Source organism: Dermacentor andersoni, chromosome 9 (assembly GCF_023375885.2).
Source record: "Dermacentor andersoni chromosome 9, qqDerAnde1_hic_scaffold, whole genome shotgun sequence".
In the NCBI taxonomy this organism is placed as follows: Eukaryota; Metazoa; Arthropoda; class Arachnida; order Ixodida; family Ixodidae; genus Dermacentor; species Dermacentor andersoni.
Genome location: NC_092822.1, coordinates 105,560,241 through 105,575,705, shown reverse-complemented (window position 1 = coordinate 105,575,705; position 15,465 = coordinate 105,560,241).

The window sequence follows — 15,465 nt, the reverse complement described above, 5'->3', positions numbered from 1 at the left end:
GGGTGGTGAATTCAAATGTTTCCACTGTAAGCTTTGCCGTCGTGTTTCAGGCTCGTAGTAGTGGCACCATGGTTCGTCCCCGATCACAATTGCAGACAAGAAGTCGTCACCCTCATTGTGATTCCGGATCAGAAGTGTCAAACCAGCGCCGAACTTCTCCGTCTTCTGGCGGTGGCTTACAATCTTCGGCATCCATTTCGCGCACAAGAGCCGATAACCGAGATGTTCATGAAATATGGCGTGAACGGAACCCTGACTAATGTTCACATGCTCAGCCGGTTCATCGATGCTTATCCTCCGTTCTTGTCTCATCAGCTTATCAACCTTTGCAATTTTGTTGGGGGTGATTGCATGGTGGCTTTGGCCCAGTCTTGGATTGTCTTTGCAACTTTCACGCCCTTCTCTCAACAGTTTGCGCCAACGTTTCACAGTGGCCAATGAAATGCAATGTTCAACGTACACGGCAGAAATACGGCGACTAATGTTTTGGAGTAAAACACCTTCAGCTGTCAGAAAACTCACGACACCACACTGTTGAACTTCTGGAGCGTCCATTACGTCACGCAACTATGTTCAACCCAGCGTATGAGAGCATTAAAGAACATTTATCCTCATACCTACTGTCACTTTTGTAAATGAGAGATGCCTGTGTGCTACGCGCATGGCTCGCAGATAATGAACCGAACCATTACTACGTGGGGTGGGTAGACGCACTTTCATTTGACTCGCCCTCGTACATTAGAAATGCGAAGATACGATGTAATATACAAATGCGAATATACAGATTGATAAAGGGCAAAAGAATGTCACTGCGAACAAAGTTCGAGTCCCCCCAGTGATGGCGGCGAGTGACCATTGTTCCCTTCTCTCGTCTGCTAGCTAGAAAGCGTACAAAACTCTTTGCTAGGCGAAAATCCACTCGGCCAGAGAAAACCGAACGCGCACCGAACTGCGCCGCGCGGTTGTCGGGGCAACATAAGAAAAACGAATGCGCTCTGGCTGGCTCTGGCAGCGCGCGGGTAGGGTAGCGAGAACGAAAAAATTGAAGAGGCTCAATGTGTTCTCGTGAATAGAAGTCAAAGTAGAAAAAATAAATAAGAACGCAGCTACCTTTGCTGGCTTTAGTGTCTTGAGATGGATGCTTTGGAGTAGGTGTGAGTGAGTGAGTGAGGAAACTTTGTTGTGAACGCCTGCAGAACCGTTAGCCTTCCCCTGTTAGGGAGGCGTTACCGTGAGGCGGCCATGACGTCTTCGCGGCGTGTGGCGCCTCTACTTCGCCCGCGGCCGCACTATTCCCTGTGGTCGACCGCGCCTGCCCCTCTTTTGGGGTGGCAGCCTCCCTCCGGTTTCGCTCGGTCGTTGCCTTTCGAGGGCCGCCGAGATCTGCTGGACGGCCTGGGTTTTGACATCTTGGTCATAGCATCTCGTTGCGGCCTCGAGCCGCGGCGGGATCGTTGTTATTGTTGCAGCTTCATGCGGATTCTTAGCACAGTCCCAAAGGATGTGAGCTGCAGTGGCTCTTTCCTTTCGGCACACACAGCACAGATCACTTTCATAAACACTTGGACACACGTGCTTCATCAGCACCGGGGTGAATAATGACCCCGTTTGAAGTTGTCGATACAAAACCGCCTCCTTACGGGTCAAGCCCGGATGAGGTGGCGGCATAGTCCTTCGCTCTAGTCGGTACCATTTCACAATTTCGTTATAGGAAGTCATTTTGTCCTTGGTTTCCCACCACCAAGACGGGTCGGCTGTAGTAGCAGCGGCACGGTTGGTTAGTCCTCGCGCCGCCGCGTTCACCGTCTCGTTGTGGTTAGCGTGAAAAATATTTTGATATTTGTGTGAGATGGCGGCACAAATGAACCACCTCAACGCTTCGTCTCATCAGACCTCGCTGCGTGCTTTGTCAACTTGTCTGATAATGTGTTGATTTGGCTTGCCTTGTTGTATGTTCCGATGTACCAATTTAAAAAAGTCAATACATCTTAGGCGTCAAATGTTTATAACAGCATTAAACCAACAAAGTTCCGCAATTGAAAATCAAACGTTTATGAAAACTTTATACGCATAAACATTCGGAATTGACATCCATGCGCTCCGTAGATTCCGCGGCCTCCGCTAGATGCCGCGGAGAGCCCGTTCGCCATGAAAACGCCCTTGAAACATTGTGCTCGGATGGGGCTGCTTGCGTTATGTAACTCCTGGTGCATGGACGTTGTCGCAAAATCACGCCCAAGTTCGCAATGTTCGCGGTGAAATGTTTTTTCGAGCGTGAAAAAGACATTCTAGACAAAATTCAGAATGATTTCCGGCGCCGGGGGTTGCTTTGGTCGGCGGTGTATGGACAGCACGAAAATATTTCGGGGGGGGGGGGGGTGAAGCCCCATAAGCCCTCCCCCCTCCCTGGCTACGCCCCTGGCACTGTAGTGCACTGCTGTATTATACTGGTTCCCGCGGAACCTGCCTTTTTTTACGCAGATTTGTTTATAAACAAGGTATTTCTGTCTTGTAAGCGTAGTATGTGAACATGCCAATCCAGCTTGTTCTAAAAGTTGCTACAATGAATAAAATATTGATATACAATCAACCGCGGCCACTAACGCTGAGCAGTGGCATTTGTCGTCAATAATCAAACTCTGAAAACCTAAAATCATATATGGAGGTACACCGCCAATTTGAAAAAGCAAAAGTTTTTTTCATGTTTCTTGCTTTTTCGGAGGAGGTGCGTCGAATCGTTATAAAGGTACTTAGAGTTTTTGAGGCGAGGATAATTTTGGTGCCACTTTTTAGCCCCTTCTGGTGCTTGTTTCCGTATGCAAATAGGCAGATATGTTCATCATAAAATTGAGTTTGCTTGGTAGCGAAATAATAAAGAAAAGCTTTTCGGTATTCCTGCACTCCTACATTAGAAAAGAGAATTCTGACTGTCAGCATTTTTAATAACGAGTGTTCAAGGGCGCTATAACGTAAAACTATTCCAAAATTTTCTATTCCAATTCTGCTATCAGCCCTCTGCGATTGGTCAAAACTTTTTTGGGCCACCCCCACTTCACCTGTCTGTCACGCGACGTCACAAAACCGCACCAACTCACCACGTCAAAGTGACGTGTACGCGATAAAGATGCATTAATATGCCGAACAAAACTGAATATTTTTCGGAATAGCCGCAGGCTGCCCCGTTCCGAAAGGAATAAAAGATGGCTGCCGCCGATCGCTGAGACGCTGGCTACTCGCACCTGCCGGAGAGCATGGGTGTATATGCGTATAATAAAACTTCTTGCGTGACCGTGTAACGTTGTCAAGCACTTTCGACACGTTTACTACCTCATTCTGCCAACTCTTCTTTGCTGAGGGTCAGTTTTAGCGTCATTCTTAAGCTTCCGTTGCATGCCGCCGCGATTTTCCACCAGCCACCACAAGCTAAGTAAGGGAAAGCCGACCAATCGCAAACGCCGGCACCACCCTCTTCATCCGGTTATCGATTTTCAGTTCACTGGCTCTGCCCCAGTGAATCCCTCTCAACTTGAGTGTGTTCCTCGCCTCTTGTGAGCCAATTAGATACGACAAGCCGCTCAGTGTAGGCAATGTTATTCGCTTTTCAAGCAAATAAAGGTGACCTCCTATGAACGATTAGAGCGTTTGATTGGTCTGTTCAGACAACCCTGCGGGTGACCGCCCGGTGCTTGCGTGGGTGGTTACGCAAATTTGACGTCAGGAAATTGGAATAGAAACATATTGGAATAGTTTTACGTTATAGGGCCCCAAGGTACACTTTTAAACTCGTTTGAAGCATCGACTTGGCGACAATTTAAGTACACAGTAAGGCAATAGAGTAGCCCTCCCCCCCCCCCCCCCCCACACACACAGACACACTAACCATACACGAAAACAAGAGCAGGTGCACAGGTCAGTCAACTGCGGCAATTACTTTCTCTTTAATGAAATACAAAAAAAGTGAAAAATATGAAGAAAATTATAAAATACGGCTCTTCTTACCTTCAGAAGTCTATGGAACGCAAAATGGTTGAGAGCAGGCGAAACATACTTTTTATTCGTGTATCCTGTATTAATAATAATAAACACTATTTATCCAAAAATCAGACGACGTGTTCAAAATATGGAGGACGCTTGAGCTTTCTCTTTAACATTGGAGCGCGATAGCGTTCAAAGACTGCTGTTTTACATGCTTGCCGGCCCCTGCAGCTTATGTGACCGTAACGTTTATTGGGAAACATTGGCTACCAACGCTGTGCACGAAGGCGAGCTTTCTGGTAGAAGCGTGGCCTGTTGCGTGGGTCGATCTCCTGTAATTGTTTCGCACTTTTAATATTTCACTCTGAGACGAGCTAACATAAGGGGCATGTGCTGCCGGTGTTTTCTTTCATTACATTAGTTTGTGGGCTGCCGTTCTCAAAATTTCGAGGAATAACATTTTGGAAAGGATGAAAGACAACGTATGAGCAACTTTGATGGCAGAGAAGTGGTTTGGTATGCGTGGTCCAGAATTTCGTTCAAAATTCCATAACGCTCTCGTGTGAACATAGGCGAGCGGTGTCATCAGCATGGGATGACGTGGACCCTGGTGCGTCCGCCGCGTCCTGTCGGCAAGGCTTGCATGGCACTCGGAGTCGTCCCAGTGCTCGACGATGTGTTCCTTGGTGGCCAGTACGTTGGTGCAGTCTTATTTTGAAACAGTGAAGTAGACTGTGTTGGAGACCTTGCAGTGCTCGCATTCCTGTCTGTTGTTCGTTGGGTACATTCCGCTCAGGAGCAAGGGATGTGGAAAGAAGTTGGTATCAAGTCTCCCGAAGTCAACCGCTTCGTCTCGGCTCAGCCTGGGGTGTGGCGGTGGCTAGCGTCTTCTGTTCAATCGGTCGGTGCGCGAGTTCGTTCGATTCCTAAATAACAGCGCTAAATGGTTTCGAAGTCCTGCGGTTTGACGTCCGGAAACTGCTCAACGGCTTAACAGAGGTGCGGCATTTGACGTAGACGGAATGATTTTGATTGCTGGGATTTATTTTTACCGATGACCAAATTCAGGGCACATTGTCAGATTTTCGGCATACAGCCTCCATCAGAATGCGGCCGCTGGATGTACTCAACAGCGCAAATTGAACACGCACCTTATCGGAACATATCTACAGAACGACATTGTTTATCCTTTTTTTCCCTGTGGCTGCTTTCTTTCTGTGCTCGCGACTTTTGTAGATACCGCTCGGCGCAAGGCGGGCCTGCTTGTATGAGAACCTTCTCGATTGTCATCTCTGATTTTGTCGGTTGCCTTTGTCGTCACCGAATTTTTTTTTCTGCAAGCTGGTTGCATGCGCGACGCGAGTGCTGCTGTGCATTCTGGAAAGCACGTGAACACCAGCGAATACTTTTACTCTACCGTGTGTCACATAATAAGAGCCGATGCGTCTGACCCGTGGAACAAATCTTGAGGGTCGACGCATGTACTCATCCCTATTGCTTTGCCCGAGTGCGGTTGTTTTTTTGTTTGTATTTTTGCGGGCAAAGTTTCGCCCTATAGCTAGTAAGTTTTGTGCCACGTCATTGTGCCGTGGTCTATCCACCATCACGACAACGGGACAAGGCAAAACTGGCTGGTTCTTGGTTCGCATTGGTCATGGTCATGACCATGACCAATGCGAGCACAAGTGTTGTGGGGAACGAAGGCAGCTAATCGCGTGACTGGCAGCCGGAAAATAAGCTCATGTCTCTGTAAAAAGCTATATTGTTTATTAACTGCACACAAGCGGAAAGCTTGACTACGTTAGGGCCGGCTATCCATGTACATAGTCGAGAATTTGAAACTACTTATTTCCCTATAACTGCGCGCGCACATGCCCAAAACACAGACATATCAAGTCTAAAATAAAAAACAAGTGCAAACAAGAGAAAAAAGAACTATAAGAAGCGCTCATATGCTGCTGCCCTAATAAAAGTTTAACGTTCAAGTAAAAGCTTCTATTGAAAATAGCCCCTCATATGCCATTTCTAAAACGGACAGAGAGGATATGATGATGGTTACGTTGATTCTAGGTGTGCTGAAAATACTGCGCATTCTTCGAAAGGAGTCCATATCTTTTTTAACACCGTGAATTAGGCTGAACCACTTCATTTCTAATGAAATGAAAAAGGCTACCGTGGGTTTTGGCCACTACCTCATCAACATTGCACTCAAGGGCAGAACTAGCATTCTCAGAACAAGACTACTGTTGGCCGTCGATCAAGAGACCGTCCTAAGTACTTTTCTTTGTATTGAACATCAGGACAGTGTGTATTCTTCTGTTGCTAATTTTTCAGAAGCACTACACAGAAACACAAAATCATCATAGGCTGATAAATTATTTTTAGAACTCAATCTTCGTTTATCAGGTGGTACTAATGGAGTTAATGCTAAAGACAGAAGTTCAATATTCTACTTGTTAAATTGTATTCTCTGAGAGCTCCTTGAAATTTCTGTATATATATTTTTACCAATGAAATAGGCAACATTACAGTGAAGCTGTGTATTGGTAGCCGATTCGTCTGTCCGTCATCCGTCTGTCGCCCGTACGCAGAAGACTCCTCCGGCGCAACCCCATGCGCATGCGCGAAATAAAAAAGGGAGAGAGACGCGCGTTATTCGATGCACCAGTAGTGGCGTCGTTGCTCTCCGTCGTGGCGGACCGCGCGCGCGGCAGTTTCTCTCCAGCTCTGAAATGCGTAGGCCACGCGTCATATTTACTCCCGAGGAGCAGGCAGCTATTTATCAGCAACGCCGCTAACAGAACTGGGTACGAGCTCGTCTACGCCATGCCGATGCTGCCGCCCGGGAACAATAACAGGCTCGTGCAGCCGAGCGCAAGCAACAGCTGTGTCCCGAGCATCCGGCAGCCTACGAAGCCGTCGTTTAATGTATACAGTCGGGATGAACCTAGTGATGCACACAGGGGCCGCACGTTTGAGCTTCGCTGGTTAATTATGTGTACGGAATGCTCGGGAGGTAATTTTCTTCGCTAAAAGCCCCTTGATTTTACGTTTTTTTTTCTTGCTTATCGAGGTTTTTTAATAGGTAACAGTTGCTTAAGAAGGATGTGTGGCATATTGTTAAAATCAACAGAAGTGAGAGCAGACAGAAAGAGCCACTGTTTCAGCATTGTAGAAGGCCAGTGCACTAACACAGCTAAACCGATTTCTTCTTCTCGTGGTGCTCGTTAAGCTGGAGAAATTTCTCTAGTACAATGTAAAAAGAAGAAAGAAATCTGTCGCGTTTACCCGGTCCTTAGCTGTGTTTAAGTGCGTTTTCCTAGTAGATGTATTCAGCAGTATTCTGTTTATTTATTTGTTTATTTATTTATTTATTTATTTATTTGTTTATTTATTTATTTATTTATTTATTTATTTATTTATTTATTTATTTATTTATTTATTTATTTCCGTACTTTCATGGCCCCAGCGGGACTTACGTTACAGAAGTGAGTGGGTAAAAAAATGTTTTGTCATAATAAAGCACAATGAAAACATTATGAAAAACAGCAATAAAAAGCACAAGTTCACGTAAAATGCAAGAACACAAAAGGTAACAAGGAAGATTATTCAAACACATAGTTTCGCGCGGCGGTTTCGAACAAACAAGAGTCAAAAATATCGGCAACAGAGGTCGTCAGGTGGTTCAGATCGCTGGCCGTCTTCGGTATGAATGAGTGGAAGTACGCATTCCTCCGGCAGCATAGAACGCGTACTTTATGGTGCGAGGGGATGTGAATGACGGCGCAGAAAGAAGTTCACTTTTGAGTTGGTGATTAAGGTAATAAATCTTGTGGAAAAGTAGCAATCGGGACAGTTTTCTACGAAAGGAACGACTAGGAAGGTTCAAGGTACTTTTCATTGCAGTTACGCTAGCACTGCGAGTGAGAGAGAGAGAGAATAAACATTTTTATTAGGTAAATGCAACTTTGGAGAGGCGTCCTCATTCCAGAATGCCTTGAGCTTGGGCAGCGTTCTGGGCCCTCGAAATCAACCGTTGCTGATGCTCGAGGTGGGAGCTGGCCAAGGCTTTCTCACAAAGCTCGTTGGTGTGGTAAGGGTTCGGAGGATTTAATGGTGCCGCTCTGCAACCCCCTACAATGTGCCTAAGTGACCCGGGCTCTTCGCAGAAGCGGCACTGAGGAGAGAATTGTGTAGGGGCTATGAGGCGATTTCTGGTTGGGTGGGGGAATGTATTAACCTGTAGAGCTCGGAGGAATCGCTCCCACTCTCTAGGTAATGACTTGTGTGGGGGTGCATATGTTCTGCGGGTTAGCTTGTAGTGATGTGTGATGTCTCGGTACGAGACTAGAAGGTGCAGGCGCTCGGGTTCAGATTCGTTGGCGTCGGCTCGGTGGGTCAAATCTTGAGCCACGTGGTTTGCGACCTCGTTTTCAGGAATGCCGTGATGAGCTAGCGCCCAGATGATCATGACTGATCTCGTTCGCGGCTTTCGATTGATGATCTGGAGCGTACTGGTATGAATTCTGCCGCTAGCAAAGTTGCGGCCAGCCTCTTGGGAGTCGGTCACTATGACTTCAACCTCTGTTTGGGAGAGCGCGAGGGCTATGGCCGCTTCCTCGGCTTGAAGGGTATTGTTTCGGGTAAGCGAAATGCTGCTCCAATGTTCTTTGTTTACGACTACGGTGCCTGTTGTGGCGGCGCGTCTGGGGTAAGACCCCGCATCCGTGTAGGCTGTAGAAAGTAAAGTCTCATATTGATTGTGTATGGCCAGGGCCCAGGCCTCCCTTCACTGTGCGTGGTGCACTGGGTGCATATTGCCAGGTAGACAACGTACGGTGATGTTGCTCCGTATGGCATGGGGTAAGCTCACAGTCTGAGGTGGCGGATGGCTGAGAGGGGCAGAGAACCCCAGGCGTGAGAGTATGGACCTCCCCGCTTCCGTAACCGCCAGCCTTGTTCGCTGACTGTATAAACGTGCATCGACGAGCTCCTCGGCCCTATTGTGCACTCCTAGTCGTAGTAGGCATTCTGTGGACGTACTTATCGGCAGGCTCGTCGCATGCTTATATGCCTTTCTGATCATTGTGTTGATTTTCTTGAATTCCGTCGTGTTGAGTAGTGCGTATGGAATAGCGTGCTATGTCTCTTGCCTTGGTTGTTATTCGCCGGATCATGTGGGTAACATTGGCTGTTGTATTCTTAAGCTTGTGAATTAGTGTATTGAAGTTAGACAACATAAAACGGGCGCTGCGATTCTGTACCGAATGTAATTGATTAGTAAGGGTATCGAGGCCCGGGTGTCATAACGAGCTTGCATATTCTAATTTAGATCGCACTAGGGTTTTGTAAACTAGTAGTTTTAATGAAGATGGAGCCATGACAAGTTACGGTGCAAGTACCCAAGCATGCGGTTGGCATTGTAACATGATCGATGTGAAGTTGCCATGAAGGCTTCTCAGTTATATGAACCCCTAAATATTTATGCGTCTTTACTTGTTCAAGTATTTAGCCTGAAATATGGTACACACTAAGATTCACGTTAGCAGACCTGTGTGAAACACACATAACTTTACATTTGTTAGTATCCAACTGTGGCCTTTTCCAGGTTTGCCGTTTTTCGAATGTTCTGCCGCGTTAGAACGCAGACGTCTTATCCGATAGAGGTATTTCCGCATAGCACTAAAGTGGCATCTATGGAGTCTTTGCCTTTGAGGCAAACACTCCGCAAGTAACGATAGTCATTTCCGAAAGGAAAATTAATATTCACGTTATTAGCTGGCCACGAACAGAAAACGTGCACAGGAACTGTTGTGCAGAAGCCGGGCACGGTAGCTGCAGAAGATATTCGAATCCTAAAGGAAACGCAACGCAGACAGGCTTAGAAAGAAAAATTACGCACAATTTTGTTTCTTTTTTCTTGCCTGTAGGCGCGAATGTATTTGCTCTTGTATCGCCATCCGGTAGCCTTATGCTTGGAGGAACTCCAAGGGACGACGCTAATTCAGCTTACTGGCTTTGGTGTTATTTATTTATTTATTTTATTTATTTACAAATATTGCAGCCCAGAAGGGCTATTGCAGGAGTGGGTGAATACAAAGTGTGGAAAATACAAATCACCATACCAAAGAAGCATATGTGAGTAACATGGCTAAGGGGAGCACTCAATAGCATCTCCAAATTCTCGATGTGGTAAACAACGGATAGAACCAGGCAGGTCATTCCAGAGTTCAATTGTCCCAGGAAAAAAACTGTATTTAATAGTGTTGGTGCGAGCAAAAAAGACAGATAAGTTTAAGTCATTGCTGTTTCTCGTGATTTGGGGCTTTGCACGTGTCAGATATGTGTTAGGAGAAGGATGATGTGGGGAGTAAAATAGAGAGTGTAGAAGTTTGAGAGAATTGATGTGACGACGCTTATGTTGCTGGCTAGGAGGTCATCGGTTCTATTTCCGGCCAATGCGGTCGCATACCACGTGGGTGCAGAATGCAAAATCTTGCGTGTTCCGCACTTTTCGTACACGTTAAGCGCAAAGCCCTGATGTGAAATGCTAATTCGGAGCTCCTCGTTACGGCGCCCCTTATGATCAACCCGCATTGATTTAGCATTGTACTTCGAAAAAGTCATAAATCGCAAGGCCATTTTCTGAAGTACAATAGGTTCTACATATGAAACATACGTGTTACCCAAAGATGCAATACAGTAGGATAGATGGCTATGGAATATGCTAAAGTAAATTGTTCTCAGAGTGGCAGTGTCGAAGTAATAACGGCATTTGTACAGCATAAATCAAGCCTTGCTCAACTTTTACACAGCAATGCAATGTGAGGCTTCCAATGAAGATGCTCGTCTAGTGTGACACCCAAGTATAGAACTGAATTCACCAGCTCAAGTATATTACGGTTTAGAGAAAGCGAAAGACAATCTCTTAGTGGTGCTTTCCACGAAGTAAAGAGAATATATTTAGTTTTCTTGATATTCAGAGTTAGCTTACTTGACGCAAACCACTGGTTAACACTTCGAAATTCATTATTAGCCACTTGAAATGTTTTGTCCAAGGAGTCTGGCGAACAAAGTAGAACAGTGTCGTCTGCATACATCGCAGAAGAAAAGTTTTCTAAGGCATCAGCAATGTCGTTTAAAAGTAAAGAAAAAAATATTGGTCCAAATACTGAGCCTTGTCGGACCCCTGTAACAATGTCAGAAACGTCGGATTTTGTATCTGCAATGTAAACTAGTTGTTTTCTGTTATAGAGATAGCTGCGGAAAAACTGAAGAGTTATACCTCGAAAACCATAACATTCTAACTTATTTATCAGTATTTCATGATCCACCGTGTCAAACGCTTTTCGCACATCTAGAAATATGCCTAGGACACTTTTGTTGTTGTTCAAGTTAGACTTTACGTAGTCGTCATCATCAGCAGCCTGGTTACACCCACTGCAGGGCAAAGGCTTCTCCCATACTTCTCCAACAACCCCAGTCATGTACTAATTGTGGCCATGTCGTCCCTGCAAACTTCTTAACCTCATCCGCCCACCTAACTTTCTGCCGCCCCCTGCTACGCTGCCCTTCCCTTGGAATCCAGTCCGTAACCCTTAATGACCTTCGCTTATCTTCCCTCCGCATTACATGTCCTCCCCATGCCTATTTATTGTCTCGATTTCAACTAAGAAGTCATTAACTCGCGTTTGTTCCCTCACCCAATCTGCTCTTTTCTTATCCCTTAACGTTACACCCATCATTCTTCTTTCCATAGCTCGTTGCGTCGTCCTCAATTCAAGGTGAACCCTTTTCGTAAGCCTCCAGGTTTCAGCCCCGTAGGTGAGTACTGGTAAGACACAGCTATTATACACTTTTCTCTTGAGGGATAATGGCAACCTGCTGTTCATGATCTGAGAATGCCTGCCAAACGCACCCCAGCCCATTCTTATTCTTCTGAATATTTCAGTCTCATGATCCAGATCCGCCGTCACTACCTGCCCTATGTAGGTGTATACCCTTACCACTTCCAGTGCCTCGCTACCTATCGCAAACTGCTGTTCTCTTCCGAGACTGCTAAACTTTACTTTAGATTTCTGCAGATTAATTTTCAGACCCACCCTTTTGCTTTGCCTCTCCAGGTCAGTGAGCATGCATTACAGTTAGTCCCCTGAGTTACTAAGCAAGGCAATATCATCAGCGAATCGCAAGTTACTAAGGTATTCTCCATTAACTCTTATCCCCAATTCTTCCCAATCCAGGTCTATTAATACCTCCTGTCAACACGATGTGATTAGCATTGGAGAGATCGTATCTCCCTGCCTGACGCCTTTCTTTATTGGGATTTTGTTGCTTTCTTTATGGAGGACTACGGTGGCTGTGGAGCCGCAATAGATATGTTGAAGTATTTTTACATACGGCTCGTGTACACCCTGATTCCGCAAAGCCTCCATGACTGCTGAGGTTTCGACTGAATCAAACGCTGTCTCGTAATCAATGAAAGCTATAAATAAGGGTTGGTTATATTCCACACATTTCTCTATCAGCTGATTGATAGTGTGAATATGGTCTATAGTTGAGTAGCCTTTACGGAATCCTGCCTGGTCCTTTAGTTGACGGAAGTCTAAGGTGTTCCTGATTCTATTTGCAATTACCTTAGTAAATACTTTGTAGGCAACGGACAGTAAGCTAATCGGTCTATAATTTTTCATGTCATTGGCGTCCCCATTCTTATGGATTAGGAATATGTCAGCGTTCTTCCAAGATTCCGGTACGCTCGAAGTCATGAGGCATTGCGTATAGAGGGTGGCCAGTTTTTCTAGAACAATATGCCCACCATCCTTCAACAAATCTGCTGCTATCTGATCTTCCCCAGCTGCCTTCCCACTTTGCATTGCTCCAAAGGCTTTCTTTACTTCTTCCGGCGTTATCTGTGGGATATCGAATTCCTCTAGACTATTCTCTATTCCATTATCATCGTGGGTGCCACTGTTACTGTATAAATCTCTATAGAACTCCCCAGCCACTTGAACTATCTCGTCCATATTAGTAATGATATTGCCGGCTTTGTCTCTTAACACATACATCTGATTCTTGCCAATTCCTAGTTCCTTCTTCACTGCTTTTAGGCTTCCTCCGTTCCTGAGAGCATGTTTAATTCTATCCATATTATACTTCCTTATGTCAGATGTCTTACACTTGTTGATTAACTTCGAAAGTTCTGCCAGTTTTATTCTAGTTGTAGGGTTAGAGCCTTTCATACATTGGCGTTTCTTGATCAGATCTTTCGTCTCCTGCGATAGTTTACTGGTATCCTATCTAACGGAGTTACCACCGACTTCTATTGCACACTCCTTAATGATGCCCACAAGATTGTCGTTCATTTCTTCAACACTAAGGTCCTCTTCCTGAGTTAAAGGCGAATACCTTTCTGTAGCTTGATCTGGAATTCCTCTTTTTTCCCTCTTACCGCTAGCTCATTGATCGGTTTCTTATGTACAAGTTTCTTCCGTTCCCTTCTCAGGTCTAGGCTAATTCGAGTTCTTACCATCCCATGGTCACTGCAGCACTCCTTGCCCAGCACGTCCGCATCTTGTGTGATGCCAGGGTTAGCGCAGAGTATGAGGTCTAATTCATTTCTAGTCTCACCGTTCGGGCTCTTCCACGTCCACTTTCGGCTATCCCGCTTGCGGAAGAAGGTATTCATTATCCGCATATTATTCTGTTCCGCAAATTCTACTAATAATTCTCTCCTGCTATTCCTAGTGCCTATGCCATATTCCCCCACTGCCTTGTCTCCAGCTTGCTTCTTGCCTACCTTGGCATTGAAGTCGCCCATCAGTATAGTGTATTTTGTTTTCACTCTACCCATCGCCGATTCCACGTCTTCATAGAAGCTTTGGACTTCCTGGTCATCATGACTATATGTAGGGGCGTATACCTGTACAACCTTCATTTTGCACCACTTATTAAGTTTCACAACAAGACCTGCCACCCTCTCGTTAATGCTATAGAATTCCTGAATGTTATCGGCTATATTCTTATTAATCAGGAATCCGACTCCTAGTTCTCGTCTCTCCGCTAAGCCGCGGTAGCCCAAGACGTGCCCGCTTTTTAGCATTGTATATGCTTCTTCTGGCTTCCTCACTTCACTGAGCCCTATTATATCCCATTTACTGCCCTCTAATCCCCCCAATAGCACTGCTAGACTCGCCTCACTAGATGACGTTCTAGCGGTAAACGTCGCCAGGTGCATATGCCAATGGCGGCCTGTCCGGACAAAGCTAATACTGCTGTGCTTGTCGATCTTTTAGCTCGAAAACCCTGCTGGCACTAAGACAAAATGGATTCATGTTCAAGAAATGAAGTGATTCATTGGGCGATAAGTTTTTCAAAGACGGTGTTTAAGCAACTTAAGACAGATATAGGACGGTAGTTTTGTAATAAGTTATGGTCCCCATTTTTCTAAATTGGAATAACCTTAGCCATCTTCAGTAAGTCTGGATAGGTAGCAGTATGGAAAGAGAGATTAAATATTTTTTCTAATGGCTTGTACAGTATATCAATACGATGCTTTAAGGCCAGTGTAGATATTCCATCGTGACCAGTAGAATGCTTGAATGGCATGCCGTTAACTACGGACACTATCTCCTCCACTGTAATGTCCACAAAACTATATGAGTTTGTCGTCCTTTCTGGGTAAGTAATGGACGAAGGAAGAGGTACATTATTAGTTATTGCGTGACCAATCATACAGAAGTACGAGTTAAGCGACTAGACTAAGGATTCCATAGATATTCCTAAAATTTTCAAGTCTGGCATTGTACATTCTCTAACCGATGGCTTAATTACCCAGTTGATATTGCGCCATGTAGCCATTGAATTACCAGAATTACGGAATATTATATTTCTGTAATACTCCTTTTTACGAATACGTATAGCGCTAGTTAGTTTATTTCGAGCCATACGAAATTGTTGTTCATAATATTTATTACCCCTATGTGACTTTACTTTATATAGTGTGCCAAAAGTCTTTAACTTTAAATAATTTTAGCAGTCTTTCCGTCATCCAGGCACAGATAGGAGTGCTATAATAACTTTTTTCTAAGGTGCTTGACGATAGCGCTAATGCATCACACAACGCTTTGCTGAAACTGTGAAATGGCTGATTTGCATTTTTATGCGAATCTAGAGTTAGAGAGCAAAGGTATTCACATAATGCTGGATAGTTAACTCGACGAGAAATATGATAGTGGCCATGAGAATAAGTGGATCGATGAAAAAAGAGGGCAGCAGCAGAGTTATCTGTTACAGCCGAATCATAAACATTACACCAGCTTGAATTGGTGTTAAAGGTGCACAATATATGATCGATCAGTGTAGATGTCAATGAAGTTATGCGTGTTGGGGTTTTAATGACGTTACTGAATCCATATGATGTAACAAGATTAAAATAATCACTGTCATGTTCCTTTATAGCATCAATAATAAAGTATCCACATGTTATTA